This window comes from Myotis yumanensis, unplaced genomic scaffold (assembly GCF_028538775.1).
Source record: "Myotis yumanensis isolate MYYU_CA2020_CCGP unplaced genomic scaffold, mMyoYum1.0.hap1 SCAF_6, whole genome shotgun sequence".
Classification (NCBI taxonomy): domain Eukaryota; kingdom Metazoa; phylum Chordata; class Mammalia; order Chiroptera; family Vespertilionidae; genus Myotis; species Myotis yumanensis.
The window spans coordinates 70,579,182-70,598,290 of NW_027223757.1; the positions used below are offsets into that span (position 1 = coordinate 70,579,182).

The window sequence follows — 19,109 nt, forward strand, 5'->3', positions numbered from 1 at the left end:
TACTACTGCTTCATTTTTCTTGACCAACCTGAGGCTGTGTGTGAGGAAACTTTTGGGAAATCCAATATTGTAGGCTGGTGGTGGTGGTGAGGGCTCACCACCATTTGTCACCCAGTGCTCTTTCCTTCTTCCTTAGAAGAAGATGAGCTCCATGAAGTGTCACCAGTATTCTTAGAATATGATACTGCAAGGCAGTGAGGGAAGAAAGAGATTCAAGAAGTGTTCTGCAAATTTCTTCTATCTCATGCTCTCTGTTTTGGGAGACAAGGCATACTAGCAACTTTGTAATGTTTCTTTTAGATAATAGATAAGATCCTTCTATCAGCCTCTGTCATCCAGGGACAGTTGCAATTTAATGTCATTGTCAGTCATTGAAGTTGCAAAATAGGAGGTCAGTGTTCTGCTGGGGCCAGCTCATACAGGCACATTTCTTCCTGAATCTGGGCTTAGTGACATCATGTGGTAGTTTGAATTGGCCATGACAGAAGTTTTTACACTACAGAAATTGGCAACTGCTACAAATCATCCTTCCCTCTTTTTCCCTCCTCCCACTGGAGAGCAGATTTACACCAGTGAATATATTTTAGAGGTTTCCAACCAGAATTTTGAGTTCCTTTGGATTATTCAAGTCACCATAAATATTAGAGAGAAGTATATTACATTTACATATACTCCAAATAGATGCTTAATTAACCAATCTAAGGGTCATTAGAAGTCAAGAGGAAACCTTTAATCAAGAAACTTATGTAGGAGTAATCAGGGCAATGAAATAATTTAACTTGTTTTACAGAATCCCTAACATAAAGATATGTGAATTTTAGATATTAAATAACTGAAATAGCGTTATTTGTTATGAATTTTATAAGAGTATTTAAAAATATATATTTTTTTAGTAGAGGCCCGGTGCACAAAATTTGTGCACAGGTAGGGTCTCTAGGCCTGGCCAGCGATCATGGCTGATCAGGTTCCCCACCTCCTCCTTCCCTTGCTTCCTCAGTGCCCTGCTGCCACTGCTGCCATTGGTTGCCCGCCATGTTCTGCGCCACCCCTTGTGGTCAGCACATGTCATAGTGAGCGATTGAACTCCCGGTCTCCTGGTCAAACTCCCGAAGGGACAATTTGCATACTAGCCTTTTATTATATAGGATTGATTTCAGAGAGGAAGGAAGAAGGAAAGAGCTAGAAACATCAATGATCAGACAGTATCATTGATCAGCTGCCTCCTGCATGCCCCACACTGGGGATCAAACCCCAACCTGGCCATGTGCCCGGACTGGGAATTGAACTGTGACCTCCTGGTTCATAGGTCAATGCTCAAACACTGGGCCACGTCGGCCAGGCTAAGAATGTTTTTTTATATGCACAAAAGGTCATCATAGTGTGCATGTGTTTAATCTTCATACAATTTATCTTATTACATAATAGACAAATACTTTAACAATATTTATAGACATTGTATTCTAATAAGGTCAGGGTGATTAGATTTATAAAATCACTATGAGCTTTTTCTCTTTCTTGTGAGATAACGTGCATTTATACCTCTGACACAAGGCTTGAAAATCAAGGAACATACTACACTATGTTCCTTTAGTAATGTGTGTTGGTAGCTCTGTTTATTACCCAGGTACCCAGCGACACTAAAATATGGTGGATTATTGATCTTTTCCCTTCTCTATCAACCAAAAAGCACAGTGTAAATAGATTCCCTCTTTCCTATAGAAAAAGCATTATCTTTGCTAGAACAAGTTACAATTCAGTGCAATTTGGTTTAAATGTTATTATGCCTAGCAATATAATACACATTCATAGGACCTTTAAGTTTTCAGGTCAGTGACTAGTCTACAGTTTACAAGGTGACTGTATGGCCCACAAATAAAGTGTTTGCTTTAGTGATTAAACTGTCAAATTGGGGCGTATTTGAAATTTTTAACCTTTTATTTTTTTAACTTGAAGTGTTGAGTTATAAATAAAGTTTTATAATATAATTGGCATTTACTTCTACATTATTTAGATATATCCATCTAGTTTAATGAAGGATTTATGTTCTCTATAAATGTAGACAAACCAAACTGAATGGATTATTTTGATAAAACATTTCTCTGTCTAATTCTATTCTGCCCTTAACACAATATGTGCCTAAAGATGTGCATAATTTTTTTTTTGCCAACAATACTTATTTCCTGTAAGATTTTATGATAATGAGGGGGTGTACATATTTAGTTTACTAAAATGCATCTATTATTGACATAATAATTACAAATCAGTAGAGTTTTGGGGGGGCATGATGGTTGAGGGTAATAGGTGTGAAAATATTGAGGAGAAAAAGCAAAATTTTTTGCTTGATTATTCATTTGACTACCTATATGGGTAAAATTCACAGAAAAACAAATAGCTCAAATTTATAACTTTTTTACTTGCTTACCTCAAAATTAAGTTGTAAAAATAAATGAGAAATGATTTTGGCTAAACTGTTTTTTTACCTGCTTAATGAATTGAAAATGTGGCATTAGCCCAGGCAGCATGGCTCAGTGGTTGATCATTGACCTATAAACCAGGAGGTAAGGTTCGATTCCCGGTCAGGACATATGCCCGAGTTGCAGGTTCAATCCCCAGTGCAGGAGGCAGCCTATCAACGATTCTTTCTCATCATTGATGTTTGTATCTCTCTCTCCCTTCCCCTTCCTCTCTAAAATAAAAAAAAAATGTGGTATTTATTTTTATTATTCGTTTGAAATGTTACTATTCATTGGTACTCACTGCCAAAGTCACAAGTTGTTAAAGTGGCATCTCTCTGGATGATTGAACTGAGTATGACAATTTTATTTGTTTTTGTATGTGTAAAATTATAATTATTTTTGTATACTTGAAGATTTTCTTTAAAATTAAATGCATCACTCATGCAGTTTTCTAGATGTTTATATTGGTCTACAAGAAGTGTTTATTTGGAAACCCAATAAGAAATATACAATTCAGCAGAAACTGATGAAGTTTTCAAGTGAGTAAAATAATGTTATCGGTACAAAATTAATCCTGAGTTATTGTGTCTACATATTCATATCCTGACTGATAGTACAAAGCATGCAGCTATAATTTTTCTTGAGATGCATGGCACAGTCAGCATGAAAGGGAAAGATTTTCTATCCCACAGCCTTTGAAATGCAACCATACTGCAAGGCATTAATTAGAACAACAACAACAAAAATCAATGAGTTTATTTACAATAATACAAAATCCTTGATAGTATGGAACAACACCATTTCTCCTTCAGTAGCACTACTAACATGATATTCAACTACAAAGAATATTGATATTCTTGTAAGACCGTCAACTGATAGAAAATCATTTCAGTGTATAGTATAATCCAGACCATCAACAAGGAGTGTGAGAGAGATGTAGGGGTTCATTATGGACGAGTCAATCTTCTTGATGCAAATCTGAAGAAACACAGATGTATATAGTATTTCATTGGAAGCAGCTTCCAGCAGGAGTATTTGAAGGTTCGATATATGGATTGACTGAGATGAAAGTTTATTCTTTATACCTGTTAAATCACTTTCTTTTACCCTTCACATTTTTTCTATTTATTTCAATAACCTTAGATTCAATCCCTGCTCCTCTACAATCATTTTAAATATCTGGGTTGATCTACCTGTATGGGCCGCAATTGTTACATTTCTTCATTGTTAGGGCTGCAGTTTCTTTGAGAAGTGGAACATTCACCTTGGGAACAGTCTTACTTTACAGTGCATGTTTGCGGAATGTGTATCTGTAATACCTATCAATGTATTATAAATGTTCATTCAAATAGTAGTAATAATGCTAGCTAACACTTATTGAACACTTACACGGGTGTGCCAGGCACTTTATAATCCTCTGAAATAGGGTATGTTATTATTGGTGTTACAGATGAGGGAGCTAAAGAAAAGAATTTTATGTAATTTGTTCAAGGTGACACAGCTATTAAATGCCAGAACCAGGACTGACGTTTGAATATTATATCTACCATTGCTGTACCTTAACCTCTTACAGGACCACGTAATAATACACAGAGAGAAGGTTCTCAAGTAAGTGATGTTTAAATTCTCTTCAATCTTCAGGATTGTGGGATTTCCTATTTCTGTAAATAACCCCACTATTTCACTAATCATTGAAGTTTAAAACCATGACATGATCTTTGATTTTTTACTATTCATGCCTATACATAATTAGTTGCCAATTTCTGTAAATCTCATTTTGCAATGTCGCTTGAATATTGCTCCAGGATCCCATTCCCATTGCTATATTATTTTGCAGGAACTTGATATCTCATAATACAGATTATAAATAAGCAATTCTAGTCTCCTTTCATTCTAATCCATTTTCCATAATGTTGCGTTGAATCTAGCTCTACTTTGCTCTACTAGCTAAGCATTGACCATTGCCCAAATATACCTTGCATGTTCATTCCCATCAATATATTTTTTTCACATGTTATTCTCCACCTGTCAACATCTTACACACCTAAAAGGCAAACCTCATAGGGCCACTTTATTCACGACGCTCTCCCTGTACCCTTTAATCAGATGTGGGAAGGGTGCTCATTTTAGATAGTAATATCCAATAGCATTTAGCCTTCTCTGACTACAGGAGTACATGTAGGTTGATAGAAATTGTAGCATCTTTGAAATATACAATCTGAAAAATATAAGGCTTTCTTGATTTACCTTTCATATTTAGATCACAATCCACATGAAATTCATTATTGTAAATAACATGAGGTAGAGTGAAGATATTATATTTCTAATATTTGGATACCCAATTTATCCATTGCCTTTATATTGAAAAAAATACCAACTCCACTGTTTCTGCAGTGACATTATTTTTCATAAATTTGGTTTTTATAAATGTAGCTCTCTTTTTAGATATGCTATTCTATTTCATTGTCCTATTTTCCTATTCAAGCTCCTATGGAATTCTGTCTTAACATCTGTTCTTTTAGAATAAGTCTTTCTTTCTGGTAGTGTAAGTTCCTTCCTTTTCAACACTCTTTTAATTATTCTTGATCCTCTGCATTTCTGTACATACTATAAAAGAAACTTGTTCATTTCCCAAACTAGAAAAACCTTGTTGGATTTTACTTGTGGCTACAGTAAATTTATAAGGCAACTAGGAAGTATTTGAAATAATTACAAAATTGCATTGACAGACTGATTCTATAATGTATATGGGATGCAAAGGAACAAGAATACTCAAGACATTGTTGACAATGAAGCACCTACACTATCATATAGTAATTTAAATAGCTCATTTTATTTCTGTCTATATTTTTTTACTCTAGAAATTTTTTTCCTGATATATTTTTGAGTTCTCTTGTTTTCCCTTTAACATTTAAACCTATCCGTTGAAATCTTAAAATATACTTTTTTCCAGTTCTGAGTATCTTGAAAGAAACAACTAAATAAAATTTGGCACCCTATTGTTAGGAGTTTCAATTTAACAATTTAGTTTGAAAAGTAATTAAATTATCTATGAAATTATCATCATGAAAAACATAAATCTGCCAGAAAAAAAATGTTATTTTACTTCTCAAGAATCACTGAAAATTTTGTTTTCATAGAACTCTTCTTTATGTTAAGTGATTTATGTTACTATGTCATACTAACATTTCATAGAAAAAATGAGTATCATGATTCTCTAGTTTAAGTTCAGTTAAGTCCATGGATTATGGGAGTAAAGCTGTCAGAGTTATTATTATACTCAAGTTTTATTAGCACTTGAGATGGGGACCCAATAAGAGCAGGAAATATTTGTCATTTTAAGACTTACATATGTTTAATATAATTTTTACGATCTTAATTTAAAAATTTTATAAAGTTCTAGGTTCACAGTAAAAACTTTTTTAGTCTTAGTTTTACAGCAAAATTAAGAGGAAGAGATTTCCCATTCACCCCTGCCAGCACACACGTAGTCTTCCCTATTATCACCATTTTCTATCAGAGAGGTGGTATATTTGTTAGAACTGATGAACCTACATTCACACATCATAATCACCCAAGTCCCTAGGGTTTACTCTTGGCAAATCTATAGATTTGGATAAATGTATAATGACATATATCTATCATTATAGTATTGTACAGAGTATCTTCAGTGCCCTGAAAATCCTCTGGCTCTGCCACCAACCCCAGGCAATGACTGATCTTTTTATTGCTCATAGTTTTGCCCTTCCAAATTGTCATATAGTTAGAATTATACAGCGCCTGCTTGCCAGCCCCACCCCCACCACTGCCGCCAGTCGCCTCCCTCTGTGGGGCGACTGGCGGGGCGATTGGGGGGCCACGACTGGCACCCACCTTGGCTGGCCTGGGGCCTGTGGGCTGGGGGAAGCTCCTGCATTGAGCGTCTGCTCCCTGGTGGTCAGTGTGCGTCATAGTAACCGGTCGTTCTGCTGTTCAGTCAATTTGCATATTAGGCTTTTATTATATAGGATAAGTTTTCAATTCCTTTGGGTACATACCAAGGTGTGTGATTGTTGGATTCTATGGTAAAAGTATATTTAGTAGACTTTGTCATGCTATCTTCCAAAGTGGGAGACAGTGCATTCCAAGTAACAATGAATTAGAGTTTTATTGCTCCACATTTTTGCCAGCATTGGGGATCATCAGTAGTCTGGATTTTGTTTATTTAAATAGGAGTGTAGTGGTGTCTCATTGTGGGATATATATATATATATATATATATATATATATATATATAGTTGATTTCAGAGAGGAAGGGCAAGGGAGTGAGAGATAGAAACATCAACGATGAGAACCATTGATCTGCTGCTTCCTGCATGCCCACTATTAGGGATTAAGCTTGCAACCTGGGCATGTGCCCTGACTGGGAATCGAAGCATGACCTGATTCATAGGTTGACAACCACTGAGCAACACTGGCCAGGCTCATTCTGGCTTTAACTTGCTCATGAACTATGATGTGGGTGGCAGTTAGGAAGCTAGTTAAAAGAAGCATTTTATCTATGTAAGCATTTTGAACATGTTCTTGTACAAATGTCACATATGTTAACCATAACCATATTACCTTAAAAAAACTGTTTAATATTTTTTTGTTTTAAAAAAATTGAATTTTTTGGTGTGATATTTGTGAGCAAAACCATACAGGTTTCAAATGTACTGCATGATCTCACTTATATGTGGAATATAGTGAACAAAATAATTTAACAAACATAATAGAAACACAGATACCTAGAAAAGAGGGACAGCTGTTGAGGGGAGGGGTCTTGGAGTTTGAATGGAAAAAGGTGAAGGGACAACAGTATGGTGATAGCCAGAGAGAAAGGGGTTTGGGGGAGGGGAAGAGGGCAAAGGGGGAGGGGGGTAAATGGGGATGGAAAGAAAGCATGCCACCTTTTAATATTCCACAATGAAGGTGATAAGGAATGACACGTTGGGAAGATACTCTGAAAAATAAAACTAATTTTTTCTATGCTTAAAAAGGAAGGTAAATTTGGGTGGAGGATGTAATATTGGGTAAGATAATTAGAGAACATCAGATGGATAGTAGATACTTTGTGGTAAAAATACAAATGAAGAGAAATGACCAAAAAAGAAATGAATTGCTAAAAACAAAATTTAAGTTAAATACTTTTTCTGCTTTGACTATGGAATTACTCCAAAAATATATAACATGCCATGAAAAAGTAAAGAAGATAAAATAACCAAGGGAAAATGTTAACATTTATTGAGCATTTTCTAGGTGCCAGCATTACGGCAATTAGTTTAAAATCTAAGTCATTTCACACGTGAGTTAGATCTATTGTTGTCCCCATATAAAAATCATCTGAGGCTGAAAGAGTAACTTTCCCCACATGTCAGAGTTGGGCAGGGGCAGTTCTTGGGCTTTACCTCCACAATGTGGCTCATCGCCACCTCACAGTACTACTGCAGGTGAAGAATATTCTCAAGGAGGCGAAAATGACAATTCTAGGCTTTGTAAGGGAGAGCACTCCAAAGGTAATATAATTCATCTGGTTTTATGGCAAACCTAGCTACAAGGTTCTAGTTTCATTCTAAATTAATTTTTAAAACTTTATCATAGCTTATTTCATGATTGGATGCTCCAATATTTTATCTACAAGGCTAATATCACTACTTGTCTGAATTCAATGTGTATTTCACCCTGAAGTCCTTCTAATTTTCGGGGTTAAATTTATTATTGCTATCGACATCCTAGGTGGTTGAAATTAGTTTGGCTTTGCTAAGAAATAATCAAACAACAAATAAATAAGAACATAACAGAAAACTAACTTCCCTCCCAAATAAAACATATTTATCAAAGGAATAGGTGATAAAGCAGCCTTTTATGCATTTTAAACAACTTTCAGTAAATCTGTAGCTACATGTTCCTTAAAAATATTATACTGTGTCTTCTGAAATTTTCTATTTAGAAAATATCGGGAAACAAAAGCTTTAATTATTATCAGTCACTATAATGTTTCAGCCCAGTAGTTTTTACTGTGAGAAAAAATTGCAGTTTGGCAATAAGAATATATAAAACAACACAATAGACCTTTCAGCCTTTATTCTCTAAAATGTTTACTAAAAATTATAATTGCTTTATTTTGTTTTAATACTTCTTTAGCAAAACAAGCAAACAAAAACAAACCCCTAATAATATGAGAATATAACAAATGAGTAGATTTCATTTCTTTTTGAGAATTAAATTTTTATCTGAACATAAAAATGATAGCATTTTACTGAATAGTTGTCTAAAATAAAGTTGACAAATTTGAGTGTTTACTTAGCTCTATATTATACTGTGATGCATATCAGATTATAAAAAATTATTTTGTGAAAATACATTTTTAAATCCTGTGTTTTTTCTTTTGCCAAAGGACCAGCAAATATATATTCAACTATCTCTTTGCACACAACAGGATCAATAGTAAGTCTTAAATTATAGTGAATGTAAGAATAGGTCAGGGAGTTAATGAAAAATAAAAATTTTGATTTCCTCCCTGAATCAGTCTGATTCAGTAACTTTTGAATGGGGCTCAGAAACTAAATGTTTAATTAATGTTTCATGCAGGAACTCTGGAAATCAGAGTTGGCCATATACTGATCAAATTATTTTGGCAAGGCTTTTAGACTTAATTATACTAATGGGGGGAAAGACCAACCAGGAAATGTATTATTTAAATTTAAAGAGAGATAGAGACTTGACTTGGGGGTGGGGTGTGGACACACAATACAGTGTATAGATGATGGGTTGTGGAATTGTGCATCTAAAACCTGTATAATTTTGCTAACCAGTGTCACCCCAATAAATTCAATAAAAAGAAAAAAATTAATTTAAAGAGTTGTGTTTAGTATTATAACCTGTTTTGCTGTAAAACAGCCCTTATTTGTGACCCTGGTAATCATGAACTAGCTTGAGAACAACTAGAAAATGGAATAAAAGATAAAATACCAGTTTGAACACATTAGAGTACTACCCAGGCAGTAAGGATGGAAGGAGTTAAGGTTTCAAGAGAAGAGAAGAACAAAAATATGAGACATATTTGGCACTGATCTTCATCTCTCATTAGTGACTGGGGGGCGGAGCATTTGAGCAGAGCATTAGCAATATTATAGATCATGATAGGAATGTAGAAACTGGAGTTCCAGGTTCTATAAGGAGAAAGAACTATGTATCTATATATGTCTCCTGACCCTCACTTGACTAAATGATACAGCCTCTGGAGCCAGAACAAACCGAATTTTAAGTCATGAGTGTTTTGGAATCAGTTACCAAAATTCTTTATCAGAACCATTTTTCTATGTGTTCATTCATTTGGTAAGTATGTAATGTATTTCTATGATATTACCATTTTTCAGGAATACAGAAATAAAAAGTGCTATATGCTTGTATCTCTCAAACGTCTGGCTCTACCCCGGAGCCCTGTTAAGTCACAGTAGGAAGTATGAATCATTTCTTAGACCCAAATGGGATCCTTTTACGTCTCAGGGGCAATGCCTGGGAGACAGCAGATTGTATCCCCAACTTTTTCCTGTATTAGAGGAATTATTCTGTGACAAGTGCCATAAAGCAAGACCGTATATACCAAACCTATGATTGTACAAATCCTCTTTAAAGAGAAAATTTTCTCATTGACCCAGAATGCTGAAGTGCATCCCTTTAATTATAGTATAACTTAAAAGTGTACAAACTTAACAGTAGGTACAAATTTCTTATGCTTCTAACTCATACATCTATGAACAAAAATATTTACAACAATACATAACATAACAAAATAAATAAAACACTTCAAACTAAAAATGTTCATATTTTTAAAAATGCTATATTCAGCCCAGCTGGTATGACTCAGTGGTTGAGTGACAATCTATGAATCAGGAGGTCAAAGTTCGATTCCTGGTCAGGGCACATGCCTGGGTTGTGGGCTGGGTCCCCAGTAGGGGGAGTGGAGGAGGCCACCCATCAATGATTGTCTTTCATCACTGATGTTTCTATCTGTCTCTCCCTCTCTGAAATCAATAAAAATATATATAAAAAATGTTTTATTAAAGTGCAACAGAAAAGTACATGATTCAACTGTAAAATTACCTGAATTTTATACACACTACTTATATTTACATTCACCTAAATAGTGGCTTCAGGAGTCAAGATATAAAATATTTATAACACCCAAAAGACTCCCTCATATTTTTTAAAAAATATATTTTATTGATTTTTTACAGAGAGGAAGGGAGAGGGATAGAGAGTTAGAAACATCGATGAGAGAGAAACATTGATCAGCTGCCTCCTGCACACTCCCCACTGGGGATGTGCCCGCAACCAAGGTACATGCCCTTGACTGGAATCGAACCTGGGATCCTTGAGTCCTCAGGCTGATGCTCTATCCACTGAGCCAAACCGGTTAGGGCCATATTTTTATTTATTATTATTTTTTTTTTACAGTTAATACTGTCCACTAGCCACTCCCTTAACGCAGGTGTAAGCACTATTTTGGAGCTAGTTTTGCTTCTTCCTGAAATTCATGTAAATAGAGTGAATGCTTTTGTGTCTTTCTTGTTTCCCTTAATATATTGTCTTTGAGACTCTCCAAAACAGAATTATTTTACCATAATAAATAATGTGGGTTTTGCTGTTGTTGTTAAGATGCAATTGCTGCTGGAGAGATGAGTACAGACTGATGACTGAGGAGAGGCTCTGTTGTATCCAGCAATCCCAGACTAACATGTGCCAGGTGATTGTGCAATCCCTCCATCATTTTTGTCTAGTTTTTAGAAAAAGATTATAACCACCAGGAAAGTACAAAGTTAAAAATTTTGAACTAATTATTTGTGGAACTCTGAAACCTCTGGACCCCAATTTGGTAGATTGAATTAGAAAGAGGGATTTTCTAATACCTAATCATGTAAGCCTTGACAGATGTCTGAGTCAAAGCAGGTCCAGATGGGCTTTCATTGGCAAACTCTTTCAGAACAAGAGAAGCAAAACATCTTTTTACCACTTGTCTGGGGACTGGTGCTGATTCTAGAAGACATTTGTTTTTTAGCTAATGGGTTGTTTTCTTTTCCCCTTCCTTGGACAAAATTTGAGCTTATCCCATTAATGCCAGCCACACTTTTAGGTTCCTCAGAAATTGCATCTGTGTTCAGCTTTATATTTCAGAGAAAGTTACAATGGGGAATGCTGCAAATAACTTGAACAATACTCATAATGTCAGGATAATGTTCTTCTTTTGTAACTGAGTGAATTGATAAAAAGGATTGACACTAGCCTCACTTTGCTCTCAGGAGGGCTGTTAGGAAGGCTATGTAATGAAATTGGGGACAATAAAAGGACCCTGTCATGCCATTTGTAAAATTCTTTATAGCAGCCCTTGAAATTAAATGCATTCTTTATAGCTATGCTTATATTGTAGTTTTATTCAAGTACTTATTTGAGATCTTTGGGGAAGAGCATTCTTATAGGCATAGGAAAAGTTGTGAAAGTAAGGTGAAAGTAGAAATAAATAAACGGTAGCACTTAAACAATATTCCCCCCAGTTTAGAATGCTCTATAGAGACAATATAAACCAATAATTAATAATATGTCAGTTAGATAATAATTGTTTCCTTTATGTGTAGAGTCACACTCCCTTTTCATCTCAGAAAAACAAAACGAACATGGGCATGCTCACAGACGATTGGCTGAAGCAATCTGAATGTAAGATATATTCCAGCGTTTTTCAATGCTCATCGCAACAGTTTTCCCACTTACTGGAAAATTCTAATACAGCATGAATCATAACAAATAAGCTGGGTAGTTTTTATTACTTTAGTCACGAATGGCTATGCAGTGGAATAAAAACTCTAACTTGTCCTTTAGGCTTGATTTAGCTCTCCTCTAAGGTATGCACCTGTGACTTCTCAGGGAAGGGTCTCTTCCCACACTTTTCATTATTTGATGGTGCCCTAGGTTTTGGGTAATACTTACATAGGATATAATCAACCAAGCCACCACACAAACCAACCAACATACATACATGATTTGGTACTAAACTCGTTTGCCATGAGAGTAGAAAATATGTTCTTTTAGATGTCTGAAGGAGCTTAGATTTCTCATCTCATAAAACATTTTTTTTCTTGAATAAGAAAGACTAATTATAAAATTAATTTTAGATGAAGGAATGGATATTAGCCTAAAATGTTTGGTAAATACGAGAAGGAAAATCACACCTTTTGTTACTGAAACATGCAGCCATAAAGAATCGCACTAGCCCTGATGTGAGGTTGTACTTTGCAGTAGTCATTAGGGCTAGTGCACAAATACGTGTGATTTCCCCCTTTTGAAATCTGTAGGATGGCAATGTCCTTCCCCTTGAAGTTAGCTGTGGCCATGCAACTTGCCTTGCCAGTGAAATGTAAGACGTGATGGGGTCATTTCTGAAAGAAAGGCTAGAGTGCAACTTGCCTCTCAGTCTTTCTCCTTGATATGATGACTCCAGACAATGGCTGCTGTATTAAACTTGTTCTGAGATTGAGGATGACTTAGAGCAGAGTCACACATAGAATAGAATAGTCCAGGAGCACGAATGAAAAATGAGATTAAGGTGCTTGCATTACTGAATCTTTCTTCACTGATGGAGTCCCATTTCATCTACCATGTATGGCAATTATCACCAGACAGATTACAACTCAGAGCCACCCATGTGCACAGAATCTAAAAGAAACATAGATGGTGGAAAAAGGGAACAGAGATAAGGAAAGTTAGAGATAAGTTATAGTTAAGTGAGGGGAGGAGAAAGAAGAAACAGAAGTGAAAAGAAAGATCAGAATATATTTTGGTTATTTTAAATTCAAATAATTGTTTTCTGGGGTACTAATTTTCTCACTTAAACTGTTTAGTATGAAGGAAAGAACTTGGAAAGGGAGCATACAAGCTTACTTTAAGTAGATTCTTATATAGTTTTATTTCTGTAGATGTGTATGATTGGAGAGTGAAAGAGCCTATAAAAATCTCATGTTTTGGTGTGAAATGACTGATTGTGGTCTTGAACATCTTTGTGGGGAATTCAGAGACCACCAATTGTGATTGTTTGGCAAGTATAGCTCACATAAATGAAGGCAAAGCATACCAAGCCTGTTTGCATGATGACAACTATAACATATGTTAAAAAGTGGGAAATTCAGATACTTGAACATTTTGTCTGAACATCACCATTCAGCTGCACGGACTCAGTATTTATTTCTCCTTTAAGACATTGCTAAGAAGAAAGAGCATTCTAATTCTCAATAATTAAATTTATTTGCTACTAAAATTACCCATTCAATACCAACAGAAAAGATCGTACACATGAACTATGTTGCAAACAAACAAAAAGAATCAAAACAAAAAGACAGATGTACTCAGACTCTTTCATTAAATTGTGAAGCTAATTCAATTTAAGAATCATTCAGCATTCGCCACATGCTTTGTTCAGGAACGATGATGTATGGTTCACATCATCCAACAACAAAAAAACACATCAACAGGAAAACAAGAACAGTTAACTGTCTCAGAATGCTTACTAATCACTGAGGCCTTTGCCAAACGCTTTAATATAAAAATCTGTCTAAAGCTCTTCACCACACTGTTAGGTAGGTACCACTATGACCTGGTTTTATAGATGAAGAAGTTGGGACAAAGAGAGATTAAGGAACTTACCTGTGAACTCATGACTGGTGAGTGGAAAAGACAAGAATCAAACCCAGATAATGCTGCCCCAGGTTCCTGACTCTTCTATTTTGCTGTTCTTGGAAAGAGGGAAACAAATTGGAGGCATAAAGTCAGAGTCTGATTTCCAATAAAGATGATTGGCTCTTATTTTGTATTTAAAATTGCAAAATAGTATTACAATTGCAAAGATACTTTTTTTTCAAAGACAAATCATCTTTTATCTTCTCATTTTCTAGAGTTAAATTATTTGTATTTATCCATTGTTATTCTAGACTTTATTCAAAAGCATACAGGGTTTCTATATAGTTGTAAGTTTAACATAATATGTAATTTTATATTCTATTTTGTTTTCCCGCTAAGTAAATCCATATACCAAGTTAGTTTTAATAATCATACATTTTTCATAGCCATCTAATATTCCATAGAGTTCATATACCAGAACTTATTTAGTTTTTTTCCTGTTATTGTTCATTTAAGTTGCCCTTAATTATTTCCTTTTTGTAAATAATTCTACAATGGATTTTCATGAAATATTTTCTTAAGAAAGACATTATCATGGACTGCTTATAATTCATAACATCTACTTATAATTTACAAATTTTCTTGCCAAATTGTGTTCTAATTTATTCTGTCATTAGTGTATAAATGCAACAATGTTACCATGACTTTGCCAGCATACACAATTATTATTTTAGATATTTGTTAGTTTAGAGGTATGAAATTGTATATACTATTTAATCAATTCCTTTGATGTAGTGGAGTCATTGGTCTATGCCCTATGCACTGATGTGCTAACCAATATGTGGCATCTCTATTTCCTCTGATGATCTGATCTCTTCATGTGGCAGTTCCTGCAGTGTCTCTTTCTCTTTAAATGTTAAGTCTATTCAAAGTCAGATTCTTTATTGGAATGGATTTAGCTCTGTAAGACTGCTCAGTCTTTTTTAGGAAAATACTCAGTCTTTTACAATTCCACCCAACCTCCTCTTCCTTTGCATATTGGAATCCGGAAATCTAAGAGGACCCATTTGTCCTTATGTTGGAAAGACAAATATTGGAGGGGACTTCCAGTATTTGCCAGTCTCCTGTATACTCATTCATTTCTATTTGAGAGTAGCCGAGTAGCTGCGTAGCTGATTTGATTCTGCTTTTGGTAGAGGTGAACACTGAGGTATGACTGATGCCACTGATGCCCTCTGGTTTTGGAAGTGACTATTGGCACTGCCTACAAAGCTCATGCCCTGAGCCATAAATCTCCATACACAGCTTCCACTTTGTCCTGACATAGGCTTCTGCTTGCTGCGCAACACCCCCACCCCTCACTTCCACAATCCCTCACTTCCACAATCCCTCACTTCCACAATCCCTCACTTCCACAATCCCTCACGTGTGTGGGTAGCAATTTATGGGTCTGCTGCACTCACTCTTCAGGAAGCCTGCAGAGCTGCCTCCCTCTGCATTTATCTGGACACGTCTCACAAACAGGGCAGCACACTGTCCTCTACCAGGTTAATGTCACTCATGGGAGGGGATTCTCACTTAGAGCCCTTTGAGCTGCCTAAGCATGAGAGGGAGAAAATTCCGGTGGCTTCTGCAACCTTTCCAGGTTTTTGTCTCTCTAAACACAGTTTAAATATTTTACTGGACTTTCCTCCTTGGAGCTCCAGTAGGAGTGGATGAAAAGATGTACAGGTACTGTATTCACTCCCTCCTACTCCTGTCTTTCTTTGTTCTGAAATCTGCTAAGCAAGTAAGGACAGATATGACTTTTCAGTTCCTATGTAATATCTCATCTGTTTCTTCTAAAGTGTTCATTCTGGCTTCTATGAGGTTCAGGATGGATCAGGATACAGTAGGGAGTAGGGGTAGCTTGCGAAAAGAGAAACAAAAACTTAGGAAACTTAGAGTTACTTTTTAAACTAAAATGTAATATACAAACTGTAAATGCACAAATCTTGAACTCTATGAATTTTTACACAGTGAAAATGCCTGTCTAGCCACCATCTGGGTCCAGATATAGAATATTAACAGCATCCTAGATATTTCCCTCATGCTCTCTCTCAGACATCAATCACCCATTTTTTTCACAGCTTTTTTCTTTTTTTTTGTTTGTTTTGTTAATCTTCACCCAAGGATATTTTTTCCATTGATTTTTAGAGAGACTGGAAGGGAGGGGGAGAGACACAGAGAGAGAAACATTGATGTGAGAGAGACACATTGATTGGTTGCCTCCTACTGGTGCCTGGATAGGGGCTAGGGATTGAGCCTGCAACCCAAGTATGTACCCTTGACCAGATCAAACCCTTGACCCTTCAATCCACTGGCCAATGCTCTAACAATGGAGCAAAACCGGCTAGGACTTCACTGACTTTTCTACCACTTTTTGACTGCCATAATTAAATATATTAAATATTAATTTCTAGTCTTTTTACTGAATTTCTCTAGTCATATTTAGTTGGCTCAAGTTAGACATCTAGGAATTTCTTCAAGAAAAGCTCATGACAGTAATGTTAGCAGATATCTGGCATGATCAAATTTCTAGCCTCAAACTTTTTTACTTGAGTACTTTGTCAATATTGCTCAATTACTTTCTGATACTGAATGTTGCTACAGAGAAATTTAAAGTCAGCTTGTGTTTCTCCTTTACACATAGAGTGATTTAACAACATATCTTTAAGGCAAGACACTTTTGATAGGAAATAGACCAATAACTGCACAAGATACTGGGTAGAGTTGTAACCCAGGACTTCTTTTGTGGAATTGGTCCACATGGGAATCTCACCTTATAATGCTTTCATTGATATATGACTGATTTTCTTTTCCTTAGGGAACTAAAATTATGTATACATTGGTTCTCTTTTGATTGTATGTATTCCAATTTATCTTCATTATTTTAACATTTTAAAAGTTTCATTTTATTTTATTTATCTCTTAATATCCCTATTGTATTTTCCAGTGTTTAGTCTCTTTTTATTCCGGCCAGTTTTGTCTATATTATCTTTGTGTGTGTGTGTGTGTGTGTGTGTGTGTGTATGTGTGTGTGGTGTGCATTTTAGTCTACTTTTTTTGTATGTATGAGTTAAGCCAACATGTTTCAGTGTCACTTGTTATCTTGCCATTTCTTTGCTAAATTCTTTTATATTAACAGGTAAAAGAGAGTCTTTTACTGATCAAAAGTAGAATACACCTTAAAACAAACATCACAGTACTTGATAAATACTATACCAACTATTGGAGATATTAAAAAACACAGTAATACATTAAGTAGCCATATAGCCATACATAGAAATTTATTTCCTATTAAGAGAAAAATTAGATGATGAGGAAAAGTTCATAAGAACAGAATATAAAATAATCTAGACTTATTTTGCTGGCCATAATATAATGAAATAGAAATTAATAACTAAAGTATAAACACAAAGTCTTGGCAATTAAAAAGACTCTCTAAATGACTCTTGGGAATAATAAAAAATTAAAATTGCAATTACAAAAATAGAGAATAACAATTATTAGTACATTCTTTTTCAAAATTCATTATATATAACCAAAATTACTTAGCTAGAAACTTAGTTTTAAAAGCTTGTATTATTAAATGAGAAAGAAGGAGAATAAAGCAACAAAACTTTTAGCATAAGAAGCTAAAGAAAGAACAAGAAAACTTATCTAAGGAGAGAAATAAAAGAAAAAAGTATACTTAAAATCAGGATCAATACCCTTGAATAGTAAAATAAGAAACTTGGTAAAAAAGTTTGCTGGATTGATTCTTTGGAGAGCAAAATAACTTATGAAATCAATAACTCAACTTTTGAAAAAGGAATGTTAATTTCTAGGCTTTTAAAATTGTTTTAGAGAATCTCAAAAGGTAAAAATTTTTCATTTTTAAAAACATGATTAATTTTGGCCTAATTATGTCTGATAATGAAGTTTACCCCTAGCTCACTTTTAAAAACAGGATAATTCCCTCAGCACTTCTTATATCCCCTTACTTTGTTCTCTTTGTTTCCATAATACTTCTCAGTTTGTAACATGCTATAGAATTTATTTGTTTATAATATTTATTGTTTATTTTCTCTTCTATAACCCCAACTAAAACGTAAAGTCCACGATAATAGGGATTTTGTCTGGTTATTTACTAAAATAGTTTATAGCATATATTGTTGTTAAATAAATATTGCTTTATAAACAATTAAAAGTAATCCAGCCTTGCCCTGATCGGTGTGGTTCAGTTGGTTGGGTGTTGTGCATGGAGAGGTTGCCAGTTTGATTTCCTGTCAGGGCACGTGCCCAGGTTGAGGGATTGTACTCCGAAGGGGGTATGCAAGAGGCAGCCAGCTGATCAATGTTCCACTCTCACATCCATATTTCTCACTCTCTCTCTCTCTCTCTCTCTCTCTCTCTCATCTCTCCCATCTCTCCCTCTCCCTTTCTCTCTCCAAAAAAAAATCAATAAAAATTTTTACAAAAGTAATCCAGCCTTCACAACAATGATAACAACAAAATAAGTATACTCAGAGATCTCTGTATTCCCAGGTAGGCCCTTCACACTCAAAAAGTAAATAATGGCTAGTCAGTTCTGAGATCTGTTGCTGGCATCTCTCTTTACCTCCCCTCCTCCCGCTAAAAGTCTCTGACTTGCTTAATCTCAGCGTTTCGATCTTGGCCTTGCTCACAGCGGGTCTCACTGAAGTTGCAGTAGACAGGCACTGTAACGTGCCTCATCTTCGGTAACGCTGGCACTTGGGGAAATGTACTGCTCAGGCCCCTTGCCACTCCTCACGGCCTTTTGGGCATGACTTTTGCCAGGTCTCAGATCTTTCTTGGAGTCTTATCTGTATTTTAGATTTGGTGGCTACTTCTGTCTCTCAATGGCATTGAAAATGGAGTTTGTACATGTGTTATCTCCTCACTTTCCATGTCGCTTTGTATGCT

At 35.3% G+C, this 19,109-nt stretch overlaps 1 pseudogene; it reads right to left on the minus strand.

Annotated features, from left to right (window-relative positions):
• Window positions 1-18,899, minus strand: part of LOC139012887 (small ribosomal subunit protein uS5 pseudogene) — an 87,534-nt pseudogene extending 68,635 nt beyond the window's left edge.
• Between the last annotated feature and the right edge of the window lie 210 nt (window positions 18,900-19,109).